Here is a 20,784-nt window from a genome sequence, read left to right as displayed (position 1 = left end):
AGGCGCTCCGTCCTCCCCCCCCCGAATCCTGGCCGGCCGGGTCCGCAAATGGCGGCGGCCATAGCCGCCGCCATTTGCGTCCCTGCAGTCAGCCGTGATAGGCTACGTAAATAGGCCCATCACAGCTGAGTAGAACAAAACAAAACGCGCGTAAGCAAATGGCGATGCCCATGGGCGCCGCCATTTGCGTTCCTTATTTTGGCACGTCTAGTCTACGTAAACATTTACATAGACTACAGCGAAAATAAGTGGAACGCAAATAGCGCAGACGCTACGCTATTTGTGTTCCCCTTATTTTTGCTGTAGTCTACGTAAATGTTTACGTAGACTAGACGTGGCATAATAAGGAACGCAAATGGCGGCACCCATGGTCGCCGCCATTTGCATACGCGCACTTGTTTTTTTACTCACCCGTGATAGGCTACATAAACATTTACGTAGCCTATCACGATTTTGAAAAAATCTAGCCGTGATAGGCTATGTAAATCTTTACGTAGGCTATCACGTTTGTTGTTGTTGTTGTTGTTGTTGTTGTTTTTACTGGAAATGGCAGCGGCAGCCAGTCGTAATGATGTCAGAGAATTTCTCCATGAATCTTGGGGAGGCCAAATGCCAATGCATTCGGCCCCCCGAAATTTGTGGGGACATTCTCTGACACCCCCTGCCCCCCCCCCCAGGATGGGACTTACCTTCGGCGAATGTCCCTCTCAGCGGCGGGTCCCGGCGGCATTTCGGTGCCGCTTCAGGGCGGCGGGGGCAGCGGGCGGTCTTCCGACCGGCTGCCACCGCCGCCATTTCCCAGTAAATTGTAAAAAAAAAAAAAAATGTGATAGGCTACGTAATGATTTACATAGCCTATCATGGCTAGATTTTCAAAGTCAGCTGTGATAGGCTACATAAAGATTTACGTAACCTATCACGGCTGACTGAAAATCTAACCATGATAGGCTACATAAATCGTTATGTAGCCTATCACGTGTGTTTGGGTTTTTTTACAATTTACTTTTTTATTTCGTGGCCGAGGAGACGGGGCACTCCTCCCTGGCCAGAATTTTGATGGCGAGGGATGGGGCGCCTCCCCCCGGCCTGAATTTCAGCCGGGAGGGGCGGGGCGCCTCCCCCCCGCCAAGAATTTCAGGGGGAGAAATGGAGCGCCTCCCCCCCACCACGAAGCAAGCTGCAGGACCAGGTAAGGGACTTTTGTCCATCCTTAGCCGGTTGTAAGACCGGCCGCTGCAGCCGCCAGAGCCGCCGCTGAACCGCTACCGGAGCCGCCGCCGCCAGGAAGATTCGCCCAAGATAAGTCCTGTCCTGGGGGGGGGCAGAACTTTTCACCACCAATTTCGGGGAGCCGAATGCACTGGCATTCAGCCTCCCCAAGATTCGTGGCAAAATTCTCTGACATCCCTACTAGGGATGTACGAAAATCACTTACTTTTCGCAGCTTTGATTCGTGGGGGGGGGAGGCGCTCCATTCCTCTCTCCGGAATCCTCCCTGGGCCAGCTGTGCTCCACGGCGGCTCTGCGGAGCCACTGACCAGGGCCGTCCGCAGCTGGAGTTCTGGCCATGGCCAGCTGCTGTGGCTGCAATTGGTGGCCGCCATAGCAGCCGCCATTTGCGTCCTGCCAGGCTGCCATGATAGGCTACGTAAGTATTTACGTAGCCTATCATGGCAAAGAGCAGGGGCGCAAACGGCGGCCGCTACACCGTTTGTGCCGCTGCTCTTTCCTTGATAGGCTACGGAAATGCTTACGTAGCCTATCACGGCAGCCCGGCAGGACACAAATGGTGGCTGCTATGGCGGCCGCCACTGGTGGCTGCAGCAGCCGGCCAAGAGACCAGCTGCTGCCGCCACCGCTGGAGCCAATGCCGGAGCCCCTACCGCTGGAACATCCACCCCAGGTAAGCTTTTTCCCGGGGGGGATTCCGTGGGGTGGCGGGGGGGGAGGCCATTCCGCCACAGGTTTCGGGGGGCCGAATGCCAGTGCATTCAGCCTCACTGAAATCCATGGGGGAATTCTCCACCATCCCTAGGCCACATACAGACTTAACAACCTGCATGCTCTATCCTCAAATATAATTTAACAATTGTACCTACTGTAGATACATCTCTGATTTCAGGGAAAAGTGGGCCTGACACTGGCCCTGGAATGAAACCCAGAACTTTTCTAAAATGCAAGTTACAAAGCAAACCATATCCTCCTGCCAAGGAACGACTACAAAGCCGTATGGGGGTCTCGGTTCCAACTGGTTATACTAAGGCCTTGTTCCATTACTTTCCATTCCCAGGACGGGGGAAGAGAACATCTTCCCATTCCCCCCTTCAAAACTTCTTTGGTAGCTGGCAGTAGACAGCATCAGGTAGGTATCATACCAACAGTTGGAATTCTATCTTTACAGACCATAATGATCAGGACCTCCCTCCTTAAGGTTGAATGGGATTGTACCAATGGGAAAGGGCACATACACCCATCTATACCACAGCCACATGTAATGTGTGCAGGTAAACACAGGTCGTGCAAGCATAAGACCCTTCGCACCTAGGGATGTACGAAAGTCACTTACCGTTTTGCAGATCTTCTTCGCGGTGGGGGGGGAGGCGCTCTGTCCCTCCCCCCGGAATCTTCAATGAGGGGGGAGGCGCTCTGTCCTTCCCCCCGGAGTCCAGGCCGGACCGGCTCCACAGGGATTCTGGGCACAGTGTACGCAAATGGCGGCTAGGGTGGCTGCCATTTGTGTTTGCTATTTTTCGCCGTTCTAGCCTATGTAAATATATACGTAGGCTAGAAGGGCTAAAAATAGAGAATGCAAATGGTGGCCGCCACAGCCGCCGCCATTTGCGTACGCTGTGCCCAGCCATGGCCGGCCAGGAAACCAGTCACTGCTGCCACACCGCTGCCCCTGCTGCCCCCGCTCCCGCCGCCCCTGCCCCCGCCGCCCCTGCCGCCCCACATGCCATATCACTAGCTGAGGGGGATTGACTGCAGAAGCCAGTGGCGTCCATTACACCATTTGCAGCTGTAAAGGTCTCAGTTTAAGGTAAATCCAGCCCTAGTTACTTAGTTTAAGGTAAATGGCTGCATTTACCTTAAGCTAAGGCCTTTACAGCCGCAAATGGCATACTGGATGCCATTTGCGTACACAGTCAATCCCCCTCGGCCAGAGATATGGCATGGCGGCTGTATCGCTGGTGCTTCAGAGCCAGATGGCGGCTCCGCGGAATCGCCACACAGCAGAGCTGGCTGAAGAGGATTCTGGGAGGAGGAACAGATCACCTCCCCCCCTCAAGGGTGGATTACTGGCCAGAATGAAAGGTAGGGAATCCATCCATCCCTAGCTGGAGGATGCTTGATGGCATCTGGATGTGCAAATGACACCAGATGACTTGAGCCTTCGAGATTTGCAGAATGAATGGGCCCGTAACCTGCCGCAGATCCATGCTGGAAGAAGCTTTGATTGTGACCAAGCATGCCGTAACAAAAATAATTAGCTACTCTGGGCCTGTCTCAAAGTTTGTTTTGGGGCTGGAGCCCCCCCCCCCCACATTCGAAATGGACAAAGGGGGCGAGCACCATTCCCTAGTCTTTTTCCACCGCCTTCGATCTGGCCCAGTATAAGGTAAGTCTGGCTGGGCCAGATCTCCAGAGGAAGAATCATGCCTCTTCCAAAGCCTATTGGCAAGTAAGCAGGGCGCATTGCCCCTCCCCTCCCTGCCCTGTTTTGTGGGGCATCCTATACAAACGATGGGGACTTGGCACCATAGGACAACCAACCAACCAACCAACCCATCACAAAGGTAATGAATTATACAAGCAAAAGGAAGGGGTGGTGGTCTCAGAACAGGGCTTGCAACTCCCAAACAATTCCAGACCAGGCCCTAGAGCAAATGTAAAGCCGCTGCCCCGCAAATTGAACGAGGAACAACCCCTGACAACCACCTGGTGAGGCAGGTTATGGAGAGGGCCAGAGAGTGGCCCAAAGTCACTCAGGGAGCTTCCATCTCCAAGTCCAGTACAGCACTTGAACCACCGCACCAAAACGGGCACTCTAAGCTGCCAGGGAGGTGTGAAAAGAAGAGGACCCAAAGCCACTGAGCCACTGGTCTCCCCACACAGGGGGCGGTAACGGCTCTGCCAGGGTATCAGCCATGATTCTCACCACGCCGTACCCAGGGAAGCTGGGGATTGTGCATCAGACCTTTTTGAGCAACGCCAGGGCTTTATGAGGTGTGCGAAGGCCCCAGTCTGAAACTTTAGCATGGGGGTCCCACAAGATGCTAGGGAGGAAAGGGGTGTCACAAGCTGCAGAAGCAAAGATTCCACCCCACAGCCCCCTGGGGAAGAGCCACAAGGGCGAGACGCCACCCAAAGGGGCCCCCTAACCAGGATTACCCCTCTCCAGTGTCCCCAAGGCCTACGCAGCCAAAACTGGAAGAGAGGATGGGCTGCCTCCACCACTGATTGGGCTGCGGGGATCAGTCCCTCGCCACTGCTCCTCTTCAGGCTGGAGAGCACATGCCGGCCACACTTGTTTCAGCCGTACGCAGCACGTGAGAGGCTGTTGGAAGGGGTGCAGAGCATGAAAAGCCTCTCCGCCCCCCCTTCCACAGTGGCACCACATTAGTTCCAACAATGGTGGCACGCCATGTCTGCTTACCCCCCCGCCCGCAACACACACACCCTCAGCCAGGCAAGCAGGAAGTGGGGGTGGGGCATTGGTGCTGCATGCCAACCAGGCAGGCCTGTTCCAGGTGATGCTGACCATACCCTAAACTTTATGCTCTGTGGTTGCACAGGCTTCTCCATTGCTCCCTGTGCTTTTCAACATCTAAAAGAAGCTGCAGAGGGAGGTCGACAAGGGACTTGCAAGGGCAGCGGGGGGGTCTTCAGTTTGCTGATTCATAAAGGGACCAGTAGGAGACTGAATGAGGACGTATAACCTGAGGCACAATCCAAACAAAATGGCCCGCTATCGACCATGCTGTTGGATTTGTTTACCTCTAGTGTCCTTTCCAAATTAATTTATTTGTTAAAAGCACTTTAATCCTGTTCTTCGGCCAAAATGGTAAGTCCCGGTGGGGCTTACTGAAAATGAACGAAAGAAGACATTTCTTACCTGCCTGCATAAAACAAAAATACATGATACAAAAGGGGGGGGGGACAGTGGAGACAGAAGATAGGGTGGGGTGGTGGAAAATCAAACCTTGGCAAGAATAGGTCAGATTAAATAGTAGTTCTTCTACTGACCATCTGGAATGGAAACAGTTGAGGGAATGAAGGAGCCCAATGGAACCCATTTTTTTCAGACAAGGTGATGGGATGGCCCTGCCTCTGAACCCCCTCTGTTGCAGTCCGATTGAAACTTTATGGTTCTATGGGAAGGGAGGTGGCATTGGTAAATAGACCACTTGGATGGCTTGGTTTTCACATTATCCATGAAGGTACCCACTCAATCCATAATAAGTAACATAGGTTGCCATGGGGCACTAATCCCATCCATCGTGCATATCACAATTTCAGAAAAATGCATATCCCAATCTCAGAAAAAACAATTCAGCTGTAAATACTGAAATTGTTTTGTCTGATGTAGACTTCAGAACAGTCTGTTTGACACCAAGTGGTCGCTGCATGGATACAATCTCTGCATGATCCGGAGTCCCGTGTTCAGGTTACTGTCATGGAGATGCTAATGAGCCCAAAGCTTCTTCTCACGACTTCTGTGTTCACCCCACAGTTAAATCTGAGTGAGAGGATGGCCCGAGAGGACCGCCCCCACTTGTGCCTGTTAAGAGGAGCAACACATGGAGAAAATTTGCAAGCGATATCCCTCCCCTCCCCCTACTGCCCATGGGGAAAGTCTCCCTGCTTAATTTGCATGGGTTCAGCAGTTATTGGAGGTACAGAGCAGGGGCAGGAAAGGGGGGGGACACTCTATATCAGGTTGCTTGACGCAAGAGAATGCAGTCCATCTAGTCTTCTGAGCCACAAGGAAAGCACCAAGATGGGGGGGGGGGATATTCATTCCCTCACCACACTGTTGTCATGGGAGGAGCTACTCCTGAAATACTCCTGTCATCCTCAGCATTCTTTAAAACACTACCAAAAATCCCTTGAGGTAATATTGAAAAGTCTTTCTGTATGACATAGAGAAAAAAATGGTCAGAAAGGGCGGTGGGACCCCTGTCTGTTCTGGGATCGTAAGTTGTTAAAAGAAGATCTTGGAGGAACCCAGGGCAGGCTGGAGCTGGGCCAAAGAATTACCACTGTTTATGATTAATAACTATTCCATTATGCCCTTCCTGAGTATATAAGTTCTGCCTTGTGAATTTCTGTTTTGGTGTTCTCTGGTGCCACCTCTGGTGAATTATTTGTCCCGAAAGTTATTGCAGTGAAGGGTTTTTGTCTGAGGTCTAATGGGACCTTTCCCACTGTGTCTCTCGCACAGTAATAAACACCAGTGTCCTCTGCTTTCAGGTTGTTCATTTGCAGGTAGAAGTTGGAGCTGTCTTTCGAGGCGGTGAATCGCCCTTGGATTGTAGGGGAATAATAATTGCTTCCAGAGCTGTAGTAGCTAACAAGCCAGTCCAGTCCTTTCCCAGCTTTCTGCCTGATCCACACCATAGTGTAGCTGTTAATATTGAAGCCAGTGACGGCACAGGCTATTTTATGGGATTCTCCAGGTTTTTTCATGACTGGATCTGACTGGGTCAGTGCCACCTGAGAGAGGACACCTGATGGGGGAACAAAAAAAAGTAGGGAAATAGTTGAAATAGTGGGTAAAGAAGAAGAACAGGAGAAGCGAAGGTTATCATATGGAACCCAAATTGACTGGCAGAAGGATTGAAAATGTAAAGCCCAACGCACATGAGGAGGAGGCAGCCAGTGCCAGCAGTATTCCCAAGATGGACGGCATAGCGGAGGGATTGGCTGAAGCTCAGAAGGGCTCTGTGTGCTTTGCTGAGATGTCTGTGTGAAATGAGAGGCTTTGAGGGCTCAAGGAGGAAGGGGACGTACTTTGAACTTTGCATAGATCTTTGCGTCCAACAGTATAAGAACTTGAGAATCCAAGAAATCCCTCCACCTAAGGCACATTGTGCTTTGAAAGGGGGTTGGCATTACGGTTGGAAAAATGATTTCCCCAGCTTGTGTGTGCTCAGTTCAACTCACGAACAACTGTAGATTTTGCCACTGATAAAAAAGGGGTAAAGAAATGGCCTAACTTTAAAAACTGCATGGCAATATGAAAAAGAAGAAGAAGAAAGAATGTGGATGTGGAATCTTCTCTCTTGGAGGTTTTCAAGAAAATGACAGTAGAGCAGGGTCCAAAGTGTGCACAGGAGCACGGGTGGCAAAATCCACGCTGCCCACCATGGTGGGGGCTCCCTGTTTGCAGCCATGGTGGGCGTCCTCCTGGTTCCTTTTTTCTTGCTCTGCTTCTGGTTTTGCTGTTGGCTCAGGCAGCAGTAGCAGCAACAGTGCAGTTCGAGTTTCTCCCTGTTTTTCAAACATGTTCTGGGCATAAAATCATTCTGTGGTATTGTGGTGTGTTGGGGTGTGTGTGTGTGTGTGTGTGTGTGTGTGTGAGAGAGAGAGAGAGAGAGAGAGAGAGCATGGCATAAGGGGCCGCAGATACCAGCAATACTTTCTTTCAAAAAAAAAATGTGGTGGGTGCCATTTTCCCACTGAAATGCTCTGGAATGATGCTATATTTGGGGCTTGATGGGAAAACAAAATGGTGGCTGTGCTGCCAAAGCAAGAGCTCTGTAGCTGAAGGATAGCCTCCTCCCATACATGTCTGCCCAGACCTTAAGATCCTCCTCAGTGGCCCTCCCCCGTGAGCTCCTGCCCAAGGAAGTGAGGTGGGTGGCTACAAGGAGGGCCTTTTCTGCTGTGTCACCCGAGCTATCCCTAGTGAGGTTCGCCTGGCACCTACATTGTATTCCTCCTGGCACCAGGTGAAGACCTTTTTTTATTTTCCCAGGCATTTTAGCATCTCAGTTCTCTAGACTTTTAGCTTTGCTGTTTTAAATCTGTATTTTAAATCTGTATTTTAAATCTCTGCATTGCTGCTCAGTTTTACTCTGGTTTTATTCTGGTTGTTTTGTTATATTGTGGTTTTAATGTTTTTTTATATTTTATTTATTATGAATTTATTTATTAAATTTATTAATCACCCATCTGGCTGGTCACCCAGCCACTCTGGGCGATGTACAGAGTATATAATAGAACAGTTTAAACAATAAAAGTATACAGTGAAAACATCATATTTCTAAAAATACTCTAACCCACCCCAAATGCCTGCCTGAACAGCCATGCGTTTAATGCGTGGTGGAAGGTCATTAAAGAGGGGGCATGGTGGAGTTCCCTAGGGAGGGAGTTCCACAGAGTGGGGGCCACCACAGAAAAGGCCCTCTCCCTCGTCCCCACCAGTCTAGCTGTCCTGGCTGATGGGACAGAGAGAAAGCCATCTAAGTCTGATCTTGTTAAGTGGCCTGTCTGGTGCTGCTGGAGGCGCTCCTTAAGATAGGCTGGGCCGGAACCATATAGAGTTTTAAAGGTCAAAACCAACACCTTGAATTTGGCCCAGAAAACAACTGGTAGCCAGTGCAACTCCTTCAGCATTGGAGTGATGTGATCTCGCCAGCGACTGCCTTTACTCAGGCGAGCTGCTGCATTCTGTATAGGGATGTCAGAGAATTCTGCCACGGACTGAAATGGGAGCAAATTCCCTTCAGTCTGTGCCACGGAATCCTCTGCGGAACGGCACCACGAGGTCCTGCAGAGCCAGCAGTCATGCGGCTTTTTTTTTGTCATCCACAAAGAGTTGCGGAATTTTCATAAATAAAAATGCAGTGTCATATATTCCTATAATAAATACGTACATTTTTAAAAAAAGCAAATGAATTGTGCTCACCGCCTCGTTTGTGGGTGTTCTTTTTAATTGAAATCCTCCATCTCCATTTACTTTCAGCCAAAACACTTCCTCCTTCTAGGGGCTTCCCAAAACAAGGCTGCTCAGGGTGTGCCTGAAAGAAACAGGGTGTGCTGTTTGAAAGAAAGAAAGAAAGAAAGAAAGAAAGAAAGAAAGAAAGAAAGAAAGAAAACCTTTTAAAATGACCATGCCGGTCCTGGAGCCCTGCATGAGGTATTATTCTCCCTGCTAGGCTTTATATTTCCACATCGAACGTTGTTGTTGAGGTTGTGAGGCTGAAATGGAGAGGAGAACCAACTCTGTGTATGTCTACTCAGAAGTAAGTCTTATTGAGTTCAATGCGACTTATTCCTACACATGTCAGCACCCCACTTGCCCCCAGCTCAGTTTTGTATTTCCACATCCAGCTCATTAGCAAACCTCCTGTTAGTTATCTCACTGGGTGACTTTGGGCTGGCCTCTAACCACTACACCACACTTCTGTTATGAAACTCATGAAGAAAAAGAGACAGTATACTGGAAAGTTCTTTCTGAAGCAGTCACACTTGCACAAATGCGGATTAGAAAGATTAGCAAGCTTCTCTTTGTTTGAATAAAAAGCACACTCTGCACATGCTCAGGGAATGGACAAAATGAGGAATAAACATACCAGGAAATATGAAGAACTGTATTCTACCTTTATGTGTGTGTGTGTGTGTGTGTGTGTGTGCACGCGGGGAGATTCTCTCTCAATCCAGCTGTTACTGGATCTGACTGGGTCAGGACCACTTGAGAGAGGACACCTGATAGGGGAAGGGGAAAAAAGAGAGAAACAGGTACAATAGTGAGGAAAGACGAAGAATGGGAGAAATTAAGGTTATCATCTGGAACCCAAATTGATTGACCCCTGGATTGTAAATGGAAAGCCCAACGGAGGAGGCAGCCAATGCAATAATTATTCCCAAGAGAGACAGCAGAGCGGAGGGATTGTTTAGAGCTCGAAAGGGCTCCGTGTGGTGTGCTGAGATGCCTGTGTAAAGTAAGAGGCTTTGAGGGCTGAAGAAGCAAGTGGGTGTGCTCTTGGCTTTGCATAATTCAGTCAGCATTAGAGTGAATACTATGAATGCAGGATGAAAAACTTTTAGAATCCAAGGAATTACCTATTCTCCAAAGGAGGAGAACTACAGGGTTTAGCTTGTGTTACTGATCTGAGTCTGCCTTCGACCTGGAGGACAGAATTGGTCGATGTGGAGGTCAGAACTGGGTAAATCGTGACCACCAATGAACTGAAACAAATTTCTCATATATCTCTGCATGTCTTTGGCTCTGCCAGGAAGCACAGAAAAATCTGACATGGACCGGAAATGGACTGATCTGTCAATCCCTAGGAAGGGTGTTTGATCGAGGGAGTGGAATAACAAATCAGGTCATCCCCAGTATTTCTGCTCACTCTACGTATTTCTGTGTGTGTGTGTGTGTGTGTGTGTGTGCATGTCTGAGAGAGAGGGATGGATGGAGGGAGATGTATGGGAGAACTTAATGTTGCCTTTCTTCTTAATAGCAAAAGGTGGGGATTCACTTGGGGCATTAAATTCTCAAGAGACAACTGCAGCATTGCTATCAACTGAATAGCTGAGGAAATAGTCAAACCCGCCCTTGAAACCATCGCGAGCTGTGCGTTTTATTTCATGGCCGAAGTGTTCTTTGCTTTTTTCTGAGTAACAATACCTCCAGCCTTCTTAAAAGCAGTAAGAGGAGTAGAAAGACAACAAGTGGGTGCCACAACGAGGACCAAAGTTTCTGACCTGACCTGCTTGCAATGCAAAAAGTGCTGATCACTTGGTTCTTGCCCATGATCATCTCCCTGCCCCTACAATCTGTTTAATAGTCCTCAAATGGAGGACGTAGCAGATATTAAGCTGATAAGAACAGATGCTGCACATCTCAGCCAAAAGGCTGAGGCGAGAACCACCTCCCTGCCACTCCACCACCTTCTTCTCCCAACTGTTTCCTGTGGGAAGGAAAGCATGCTGGTTTTAGTGCTTGGAGGTGATGCATGCCAGTCACCTCACCTCTGAGCATGGAAGGAAAGGACCTTGACAGTTTTCCTTACAGGGAGGACTAGTGGAGTTGAGTGGTGCCAGGCACTTCACCCTTGAGCAGTCAAAATATTTCCATGGAGTAACTCCTGGCAAGGAGTTGTGTGTGTGGGGAAAGACTGCTGGATTGCATAAGTGGCTGGAATAATGCTTTATTCCAGCCACAGGTACTTTATCTGAGCATGGAAATCATAGATGTTAGCAACCCCTCCTGCCGCATGTATCCTTATCATCGTATCTATCCTGTTCTGGTATGGCAGTTCCATTATTTCTTATACCCCTCTGAAACAGTTTAGATGGATTTGTTTTGCATAGCTCCTACAGATGTCCACTCAACTCAATAGAGTAGATTGCTATGTGGCAGCAAGCCCATCCACATATCCCAGTTTCAGGGAGAAAAAAAGCTATTCAAATATAAATACTGAAAAATGTCCTGAGTAATGAGGACTTCAGAAGCGCCTGTCAGACACCTTGTGGTCACTGCAAGGATATACTCTGTGCATGGTCCAGAGCCCCCTGCCATGGTATTACTGTCATGGTAATTCTTCTGAGTCCCAAGGTTCTTCTGAGCTGTGTGTTCACCTGAACATTCAGACCTGTGTGGGAGGCTGCACTGGTGCATTCAGGGCTGGATCCTGTGCCTGTAGCCATGAGTGGGCCAATGAATGTACAAGTACTTGTAAATCATGGAATGGCAGGGGCAGGGGGCTGAAGCCGATGAAAACGTGCAAAGTGGATTGCCCCACTTCTGGCTTTTGATGGCAATCCAGCCCAAACATGGACCTGCTGTACATGCACAATATATTTACTTTACTCAACATATCAAAATAAATTGAATACAGAAGTCTGAGATACACACACGCGCGGGAGCGTGCAATTTCACCAATACGTAAAGAGTGGTGATTGTAGCGGAGATAAATTAAGCAGAGTTTAGATGTGCATTCAGTCTTAGGGATGGCCATTTGCGAGCCAAGTGGATGGTCAGTTCCTGAAACTCGGGAACTTTTCCGCCTTTTTAAAAAAAAAAATCTGTGAGATGTGATTTGAGCCAATATTTTTAAATAAAGGAAATATTTCAAGCCAAGAAAGGTTATCTAAAAAGAAAATAACTCATGGAAACAGAATTCCGGACAGCCATTAATAAATCTATCAGGGAGAAGGGAGAGTGGTATGAAATACTTCTTTAAACCAACAAAGAAACAGTTGTGTGGAGGTATGGATGCTGGAGAAATTTGAAATGGATTAACATTTTAATACATAGAATTTGTATGCGTTTTTGCCTAACACACACATATTTATATCATTTTTTCTAATATATTGCATTTTGAACATTATTTCCCCAATTGACCCTAGCAGATGCTTTTCAGTCAACACACAGAAGGCTATTGACAGAGAAATTGCTGACTTACGGGTTCACAAGTGGCATTTTAATAGCCCTTGGATATCTTAAAGATAAACTAAGTATTAAACAACTAATATGGGATACAAAATTCCGGAACTATTTAAGTTCTCTCACAAAATTTCACCCCTGGGAGTAAGGTACATGTGATTGCAAATTAACGGATCAAATTAACAGTCCCCAAATTTAGAAAAGCCTTTAACTTAGCTCAATTTAATGTTTTATCATCTATGCTGTTAGAGGGAATATAGTGAAAGGTTCGGCACCAGAAACGTGCACGCCACTGTGATGGCATGGAAGGGAAGTGCTTTTCTGCATGAGGCTGTTAATTTGCCATATCCATTTCCGGTTTTGTCTCAGAATTGAGATCCGAGCACTCCATAACCTCTAGGTACCAGTGTGGTATAGCAGAAGAGTGCAAATAATCACATGGAAACAGTGTTTTCTTTCACCATCAGAAATTACCCAATCTTTGCTGCTCTTAAAATGCTGCTGCTGCTGCTGCTGAAAGTGATGCTTACAAGCAGCAGTGAAACTGAGGGCCATGGCATTGTCTAAAGAAGCACTAAACAACTGTTGGTAGGGATTTGTGAACACACAATAAATGGCTTGTTGAGAAAACCTTCAAGTAAATGCCATAAGCTGCAGTGATGAAAGGAGGGTTTTTGGCAGGCTTCAGATTCACTTCCTCTCACTGTGTCTTGCACAGTAATACAGGGCACTGTCCTCCGACTTCAAGTTGTTCATTTGCAAATGCAGCAGGCTGTTCGAATCATCTCTGGAAATGGTGAAGCGCCCTTTCACTGAATCTGAGTAGTAAATTGGAGTGGAGCTGGTACCTATGAGGGCCACCCATTCCAAGCCCTTTCCAGGAGCTTGTCGCACCCAGTTCATTTCATAGCTGCTGAAGGTGAAGCCAGAGGTTCGACAGGAGAGGCGGAGGGAATCTCCTGGCCTTTTGACATTTCCTCCAGACTCGGTCAGTTGGATCTCTGATTGGACACCTAGAAAGAAAGGATTTTTAAAACAAAAACAAAATCAACGACACTGATGTACATATGAATGCCTAGCATGTGCCATATCCTTTAGGTGAAAGGAGAAGTTTACCTCCAACCACTGCTGAAAATAAAGCAAACTGAAGCAAAAATAACATTTTTGCTTGTAATGGCTTGAAAGGGTTGAATGAAAGGTGGTCCCAGGTACACAGGATGATGTAGCTGAGGCAGTGAGTGTGCACATCAGGTTTAAAGAGGAAGTCGTCTCTCAAAATTTGCATACATGTCATGATAAAAGCACCAACACGGCCCTTTTTAAATCACTGCCTGGATGCAAACATGGTCTTTGTAACACTAGCACATAGTCTTTGTATTACTAACACACAATTTGAGCAGTTCATACCATAATGGATCTACATATCCCTCAAGATAAAAGGGCAATGCTGGCCACTGCGGTCTGGTTCTCTTTGGGCATGAAGAGCCCATGCGGTGTGGAAGTCCTGGCTTCCCCATGAGCATATATGGCAGAAGAAACACAACCTTTGTTCCATGCTTACTCCGCACGATTCAAATACCTTAGGTATCCACCTAAAAAAAGAAAACAAATGTTCTCAAATTGAGGCCAAAATGATCTCTGGATTCCTGGATGCCACTCAGGGAGAAATTAATGTGTCCCACTTTGAAGGATTCCAACACAGATACTCACCCTCACACTGCTGGGAACACATCAATTCCTTAGCATTCTATTTGTGGTTGCTAGTGCTATCTAGAGGTAGATCAAAAAGGAATACAATGGAAGAGTCAGTGTGAACTGTCTGTGTTTTATATCTCCATATCTAACATCTGGATTTATTTAATCAGATTCTTAGGAAGTGGTACAAAGCCAGCAACGTAAGGAGTAAAGGCTTCATCCTATTGGATATTGGCTGCATGGGTTTGTACCACACAGCATAAGTACATCTGTTGTTGGTGTTGTTGTTGTTGTTTACATAGCAAGTAGGAGACTTGCAAGCAGGGCTGGCTAGCAGTTGGTGTGGGGGTGAACCCCATGAAGAGCAAAATATTATTCTGGAAGGGCTAGGCCCAACTTCTAACAGGCTCTGCAATATGGCTGCACAACCCAGGAACCAGGGAGCACCTGCAGCTAGGGATGTACGAAAATGACTTACCTTTTCTCAGATTCTGTTCATGGTGGGGGGGAGGCATTCCGTCCCTCCCCACAGAATCCTCGATGGGGCGGGAGGCGATCCGTTCCTCCCCCCGGAATCCTCGACAGCCGGCTGTGCTCTGCGGCGGCTCCGCGGACCAGCCGGCCAGGCCCAGGCCAGGGCCGTCCGCAGCCGGATTTCTGGCCGCAGAGGGCTCTGGGTAAAAAAAAAAAAAAAGCGTATGCAAATGGCGGGGGCTATGGCCCCCGCCATTTGCATTCCTTATTTTTCGCCGTCTTAGACTACGTCAATATTTACGTAGACTAAGATGAAGAAAAGAAAGGGGAACACAAATAGTGTAGTGGGCGCTATTTGCGTTCCTCTTTCTTTTCTTCATCTTAGTCTACGTAAATATTGATGTAGACTAAGACGGCGAAAAATAAGGAACACAAATGGCAGCGGCTGTAGCTGTCGCCATTTGCGTACGCATTTTTTTTTAAACCCAGATGTGATAGGCTACGTAAGTCTTTACATAGCCTATCACGTCTATGGGGGAAAACAAAGAAAAAAATACAGACTGCAAATGGCAGTGCCGGGAGCTGGTCAGAAGACCAGCCTCCACCGCCACCACCGCCGAATCCGCCGCTGGAGCCGCCGCCGTCTGGAACATCCGCCCCAGGTAAGTCTCGTCCCAGGGGGGATCCGCGGGGGGCGGGGAGGTGGCAGGCCGTTCCGCGATGGATTTTGGGGCACCGAATGCACTGGCATTCGGCCTCACCGAGATCCGTCGCGGAATACTCTGACATCCCAACCCGCAGCCCCCCAAGGCCATCACTGCAGTCACCCATGGGATTAGACTTCTGTCTAGCCCTTCCCCCAGCAATCATGATTCAAATCTCTATTTTCCTGCCGTTGCTATCACAAAGAAAAGAACAAAATGTATCAGGATCACTAACAGAGGGGACTGAGAGAAGCCTCTCCACTCCCTCCCCAAATGATCTGTATCAGGATCAAGAGGATCTCTGCCTGCCACTGTGTGTGTGTGTGTGTGTGCGCAAGCACGTGCGCGCGCATGCATCTGTGCATACATGTGTTTATGTGTGCATTTGCATGAATTTGTGTGTGTGTGTCTCCATGCATCTGTGTCTTCCTTGATCCCCAAGCAACCATCATACACAACCCTGAAAAGCTTGTGCACATCTGTTTCGCAGTCTGGGACATTTCTTAGTCTTTTTTTCCAAAATCTCTGAATTCCAAATTTGCTACAACAACTGATCAACATTTTTGGAGTTTATATCCTTCATATGTTTTATATTTAACTGGTTTAGTGGGGATTGTTCTTTGCTTTTCGGCCAAAATGGCTCCCAGTGGGGCTTACCGGAAATGAACAAAGCAAGACACCTGTCCATCTTCGGTGGCCCTGCACGGCATAGCTTATGGCTTCACTGAGTTATGCAAGCCCCTTTGCCACAACAAGGCAGTGAATTGATCCATGAAGGGAAAGATATTTCTTTTGTTGTTCAGTCGTTAAGTCGTGTCCGACTCTTCATGACCCCATGGACCATAGCACGCCAGGCCTTCCTGTCCTCCACCCTCTTCCGGAGTGTGCTCAAATTCATATTAATTGCATTGGTGATGCTATCTAGCCATCTCATCCTCTGCCGTCCCCTTCTCCTTTTGCCTTCCATCTTTCCCTGCATCAGGGTCTTTTCCAAGGAGTTTTCTCTTCGCATTAGGTGGCCAAAATATTTGAGCTTCAGCTTCAGTATCTGTCCTTCCAATGAGCAGTCAGGGTTCATTTCCTTTAGGACTGATTGATTTGACCTCCTTGCAGTCCAGGGGACTCGTAAGAGTCTTCTCCAGCAACATAGTTTGAAAGCATCAATTCTTTGGCGCTCAGCTTTCCTTATAGTCCAGCTCTCACAGCCATACATTACTACTGGGAAAACCATAGCTTTGATTAGACGGACCTTTGTCAGCAAGGTGATGTCTCTGCTTCTTACTATGCTGTCTAGGTTTGCCATAGCTTTCTTCCCATGGAGCAAGCATCTTTTAATTTCATGGCTACAGTCACTGTCTGAGGTGATCTTGGAGCCCAAGAAAATAAAATCTGTCACTGCTTCCATTTCTTCCCCTTTTATATTCCAGGAAGTGATGGGGCCAGATGCCATGATCTTATTTTTTTCAATGTTGAGTTTCGTACCCCAGTACTGCTTTTCCCACCCTTTTGTTGACTATGAGTGCTAATCCATTTCTTCTAAGGGATTCTTGCCCACAGTAGTAAATATCATGGTCACCTGATTTAAATTTGCCCATGCTTGTCCATTTTAGTTCGCTGATTCCCAAGATGTCGATGTTCAATCTTGCCATCTCATGTTTGACCACCTCCAGCTTTCCTTGATCTTACATTCCAGGTTCCTAAACAAATGTTGTTCTTTACAGCATCTGACTTTCTTTTCACCACCAGACACATCCATAGCTGAGTGTCCTTTCGGCTTTTGCCCAGCCGCTTCACTCTTTCTGGTGCTACTTGGAAATTCCCTCTGCTCTTCCCCAGTAGTCTATTGGACACCTTTCAACCTGAGGGGCTCATCTTCCGGTGTCCTATCTTTAACCTTGTGATACGTTCCATGGGGTTTTCTTGGCAAGAATACTGGAGTGGGTTGCCATTTCCTTCTCCAGTGGACCACATTTTGTCAGAACTCTCCACCATGACCTGTCCGTCTTGGGTAGGCCTGCGTAGCATAGCTTATGGCTTCACTGAGTTACACAAGCCACTTCACCACAACAAGGCAGTGATCCATGAAGGGGCAGTGATCCATGAAGGGGAGACTTTTCTTTCCTGCTGGCATAATACAAAAATACATGATAAAAGGGGGGCACAGTGGAGAGAGAATATGGTGTGGGGAGGTGGAGAATCAAACCTTGGCAAGAATAGGTCAAGTTCAGTAGCAGGTCTTATACTGACCATCTCGAATAGAAACAGTATAGGGAAAGGAGGGGCCCAATGGAACCCATTTTTCAGACAAGGTGATGGAATGGCCCTGCCTCAGAACTCCCTTTGTTGCAGTCCAATCGAAACTCTATGGTTCTATGGGAAGGGAGGTGGCGTTGGTTAATAGTCCACTTGGATGGATTGGTTTTCACGTTATCCATAAAGATGTGCACTCAAATCATAATAACATAGATTACTATGGGGCACTAATCCCATCCATCATGCGTATTCCAATCTCACAAAGAACAATTCAGCTGCAAATACTGAAATAGTTCTGTGTGATGGAGACTTCAGAACAATCTGTTTGAAACCTTGTGGTCATTGCATGGATACATGCATTAGGGATGTAGGAAAGTCACTTACCTTTCCGCCGATTAGGTTCATGGTGGGGGGGAGGCATTCCGTCCCTCCCCCCGGAATCCTTGATGGGGGGGAGGCGATCCGTTCCTCCCCCCCGGAATCCTCGACGGCCGGCTGTGCTCCGCGGCAGCTCCACAGAGTAGCCGGCCAGGCCCAGACCAGAGCCGTCCGCAGCTGGATTTCCGGCCGCGGAGGGCTCTGGGTAAAAAAACAAAAAACAAAACCACGTATGCAAATGGCGGAAGCTACAGCCGCCACCATTTGCGTTCCTTATTTTTGGCCATCTTAGTCTACGTAAATATTTACGTATACTATGATGGCGAAAATAAAGGGGAACACAAATAGCATAGTGCGTGCTATTTGCATCCCTTTTTGATTCGCCGTTTTAGCCTACGTAAATATTTACTTAGGCTAAAACGGCGAATCAAAAAGGGATGCAAACAGTGCCCGCTACGCTATTTGCATTCCCCTTTATTTTCGCTGTCATAGTCTACATAAATATTTACGTAGACTAAGATGGCCAAAAATAAGGAACGTAAATGGCGGCGGCCGTAGCTGCCGCCATTTGCGTACGTGCGTTTGTTTTTGGTTTTTTTAAGTCAGACGTGATAGGCTACGTAAAGATTTATGTAGCCTATCATGGCTGACTACAGGGACGCAAATAGCGGCGGCTACGGCCACCGCCATTTGCGTCCATTCTCCGCAGAATCGCCGCGGAGTGGAGCCGGCCAGCGAGGATTCCAGGGGGAGGGAAGGAGCACCTCCCCCCCCCAGCGGAACCCGGGGGAGCCAGGTAAGGCCAATTTCGTACATCCCTAAGTAGGAGGCTGGTCTAGGAGGATTGTCCCCTCCTGTGCCTATTAAGAGCAGCAACACATGCAGAAAATCAGCAAGTGATATCCTCCCCCGCCCCCACTGCCCATGGGGATAGTCTCCCTGCTTAATTTGCATGGGTCCAGCAGTTATTGGAGGTACAGATCAGAGGCAGGAGAAAGGGTGGCCATACTCTATATCAGGTTATGTGATGCAAAAGAATGCTGTCCATCTAGTCTTCTGAGCCACAAGGAAAGCACCAATGGGGGGAGGATAATCGTTCCCTTCACCACACTGTTGTCATGGGAGGAGCTACTCCTGAAATACTTCTGTCTTCCTCAGCATTCTTTAAAACACTACCAAATATCCCTTGAGGTAATATTGAAAAGACTTTCCATATGACATACAGAAATAAATGGGCAGAGAGGGCAGTGGGACCCCTGTCTGTTCTGGGCTTGTACGTTGCTAAAACAGGATCTTGGAGAAACCCAGGGCAGGCTGGAGCTGGGCCAAAGAATAACAGCTGTTTACTATTAAAAACTATTCCATTATGCCCTTCTGAAGTCTATAAATTCTGCCTTTTTGTTTTGAATTTCTGTTTTGTTGTTCTCTGCTGCCACCTCTGGTGATTTTTTTCCTGCTAAAGTTACTGCCATGAAGGGTTTTTGTCTGAGGTCTAATGGGACCTTTCCCACTGTGTCTCTTGCACAGTAATAAACACCAGTGTCCTCTGGTTTCAGGTTGTTCATCTGCAGGTAGAAGTTGGAGCTGTCTTTCGAGGCGGTGAATCGCCCTTGGATTGTAGGGGAATAATAATTGCTTCCAGAGCTGTAGTAGCTAACAAGCCAGTCCAGTCCTTTCCCAGCTTTCTGCCTGATCCACACCATAGTGTAGCTGTTAATATTGAAGCCAGTGACGGCACAGGCTATTTTATGGGATTCTCATATGGAACCCAAACTCATATCATATGGAACCCAAACTGACTGGCAGAAGGATTGAAAATGTAAAGCCCAACGCACATGAGGAGGAGGCAGCCAGTGCCAGCAGTATTCCCAAGATGGACGGCATAGCCGAGCGATTGGCTGAAGCTCAGAAGGGCTCTGTGTGCTTTGCTGAGATGTCTGTGTGAAATGAGAGGCTTTGAGGGCTCAAGGAGGAAGGGGACGTACTTTGAACTTTGCATAGATCTTTGCGTCCAACAGTATAAGAACTTGAGAATCCAAGAAATCCCTCTGCCTAAGGCGCATTGTGCATTGAAAGGGGGTTGGCATTACAGTTGGAAAAATGATTTCCCCAGCTTGTGTGTGCTCAGTTCAGCAGCCATAACTCATGAACAACTGTAGGTTTTGCCACTGATAAAAAAAAGGGTTTAAGAAATAGCCTAACCTTAAAAACTGCATGGCAATATGAAAAAAAAAAAAGAATGTGGATGTGGAATCTTCTCCCTTGGAGGTTTTCAAGAAAATGACAGTAGAGCAGAGTCCAAAGTGTGCACAGGAGCATGGTTGGCAAATCCACGCTGCCCACCATGGTGGGGGCTCCCTGTTTGCAGCCGTGGCGGGCGTCCTCCTGTTTCCTTTTTTCTTGCTCTGCTTCTGGTTTTGCTATTGGCTCAGGCAGCAGTAGCAGCAACAGTGCAGTTCTGGTTTCTCTGTGCTTTTTTAACATGTCCTGGGCATAAAATCATTCTGGGGTATTGTGGTGTGTTGGGGTGTGTGTGTGTGTGTGTGTGTGTGTGTGTGTGTGAGAGAGAGAGAGAGAGAGAGAGAGAGAGAGAGAGAGAGAGAGAGCATGGCATAAGGGGCTGCAGATACCAGCAATACTTCCTTTAAAAATAAAATTCAGGAACTGACCTCGAGGCCCACACCCTGAAGTCGGTCCTGGGAGAACTGACCTTCCCCAGCCTCGGTGGCAGTGTGGACAACCCCATGTTCTGCATGCGCAAGAGGAGCATGGAGCTGCCAAAACAGGGTGTTCCAGGGGGTGTTCTGGGGCAGGGAGGGTGGAAATGCCAGTACAACTTATCCTATGTGTCGTCCGGCAGCCTCCTCCCCCACTATGACC

At 47.9% G+C, this 20,784-nt stretch overlaps 1 pseudogene; it reads right to left on the bottom strand.

The window, feature by feature from the left end:
* Nucleotides 1-10,704: 10,704 nt before the first annotated feature.
* On the bottom strand, nucleotides 10,705-10,879 carry LOC146342913 (U2 spliceosomal RNA; annotated as a pseudogene).
* Nucleotides 10,880-20,784: the final 9,905 nt, after the last annotated feature.

This window comes from Heloderma suspectum, chromosome 6 (assembly GCF_057233095.1).
Source record: "Heloderma suspectum isolate Gila_16-S chromosome 6, 16-S_ref, whole genome shotgun sequence".
Taxonomy (NCBI): domain Eukaryota; kingdom Metazoa; phylum Chordata; class Lepidosauria; order Squamata; family Helodermatidae; genus Heloderma; species Heloderma suspectum.
The sequence above is the reverse complement of the archived record's forward strand: the minus strand, read 5'-3'. Positions and strand labels throughout refer to the sequence as shown.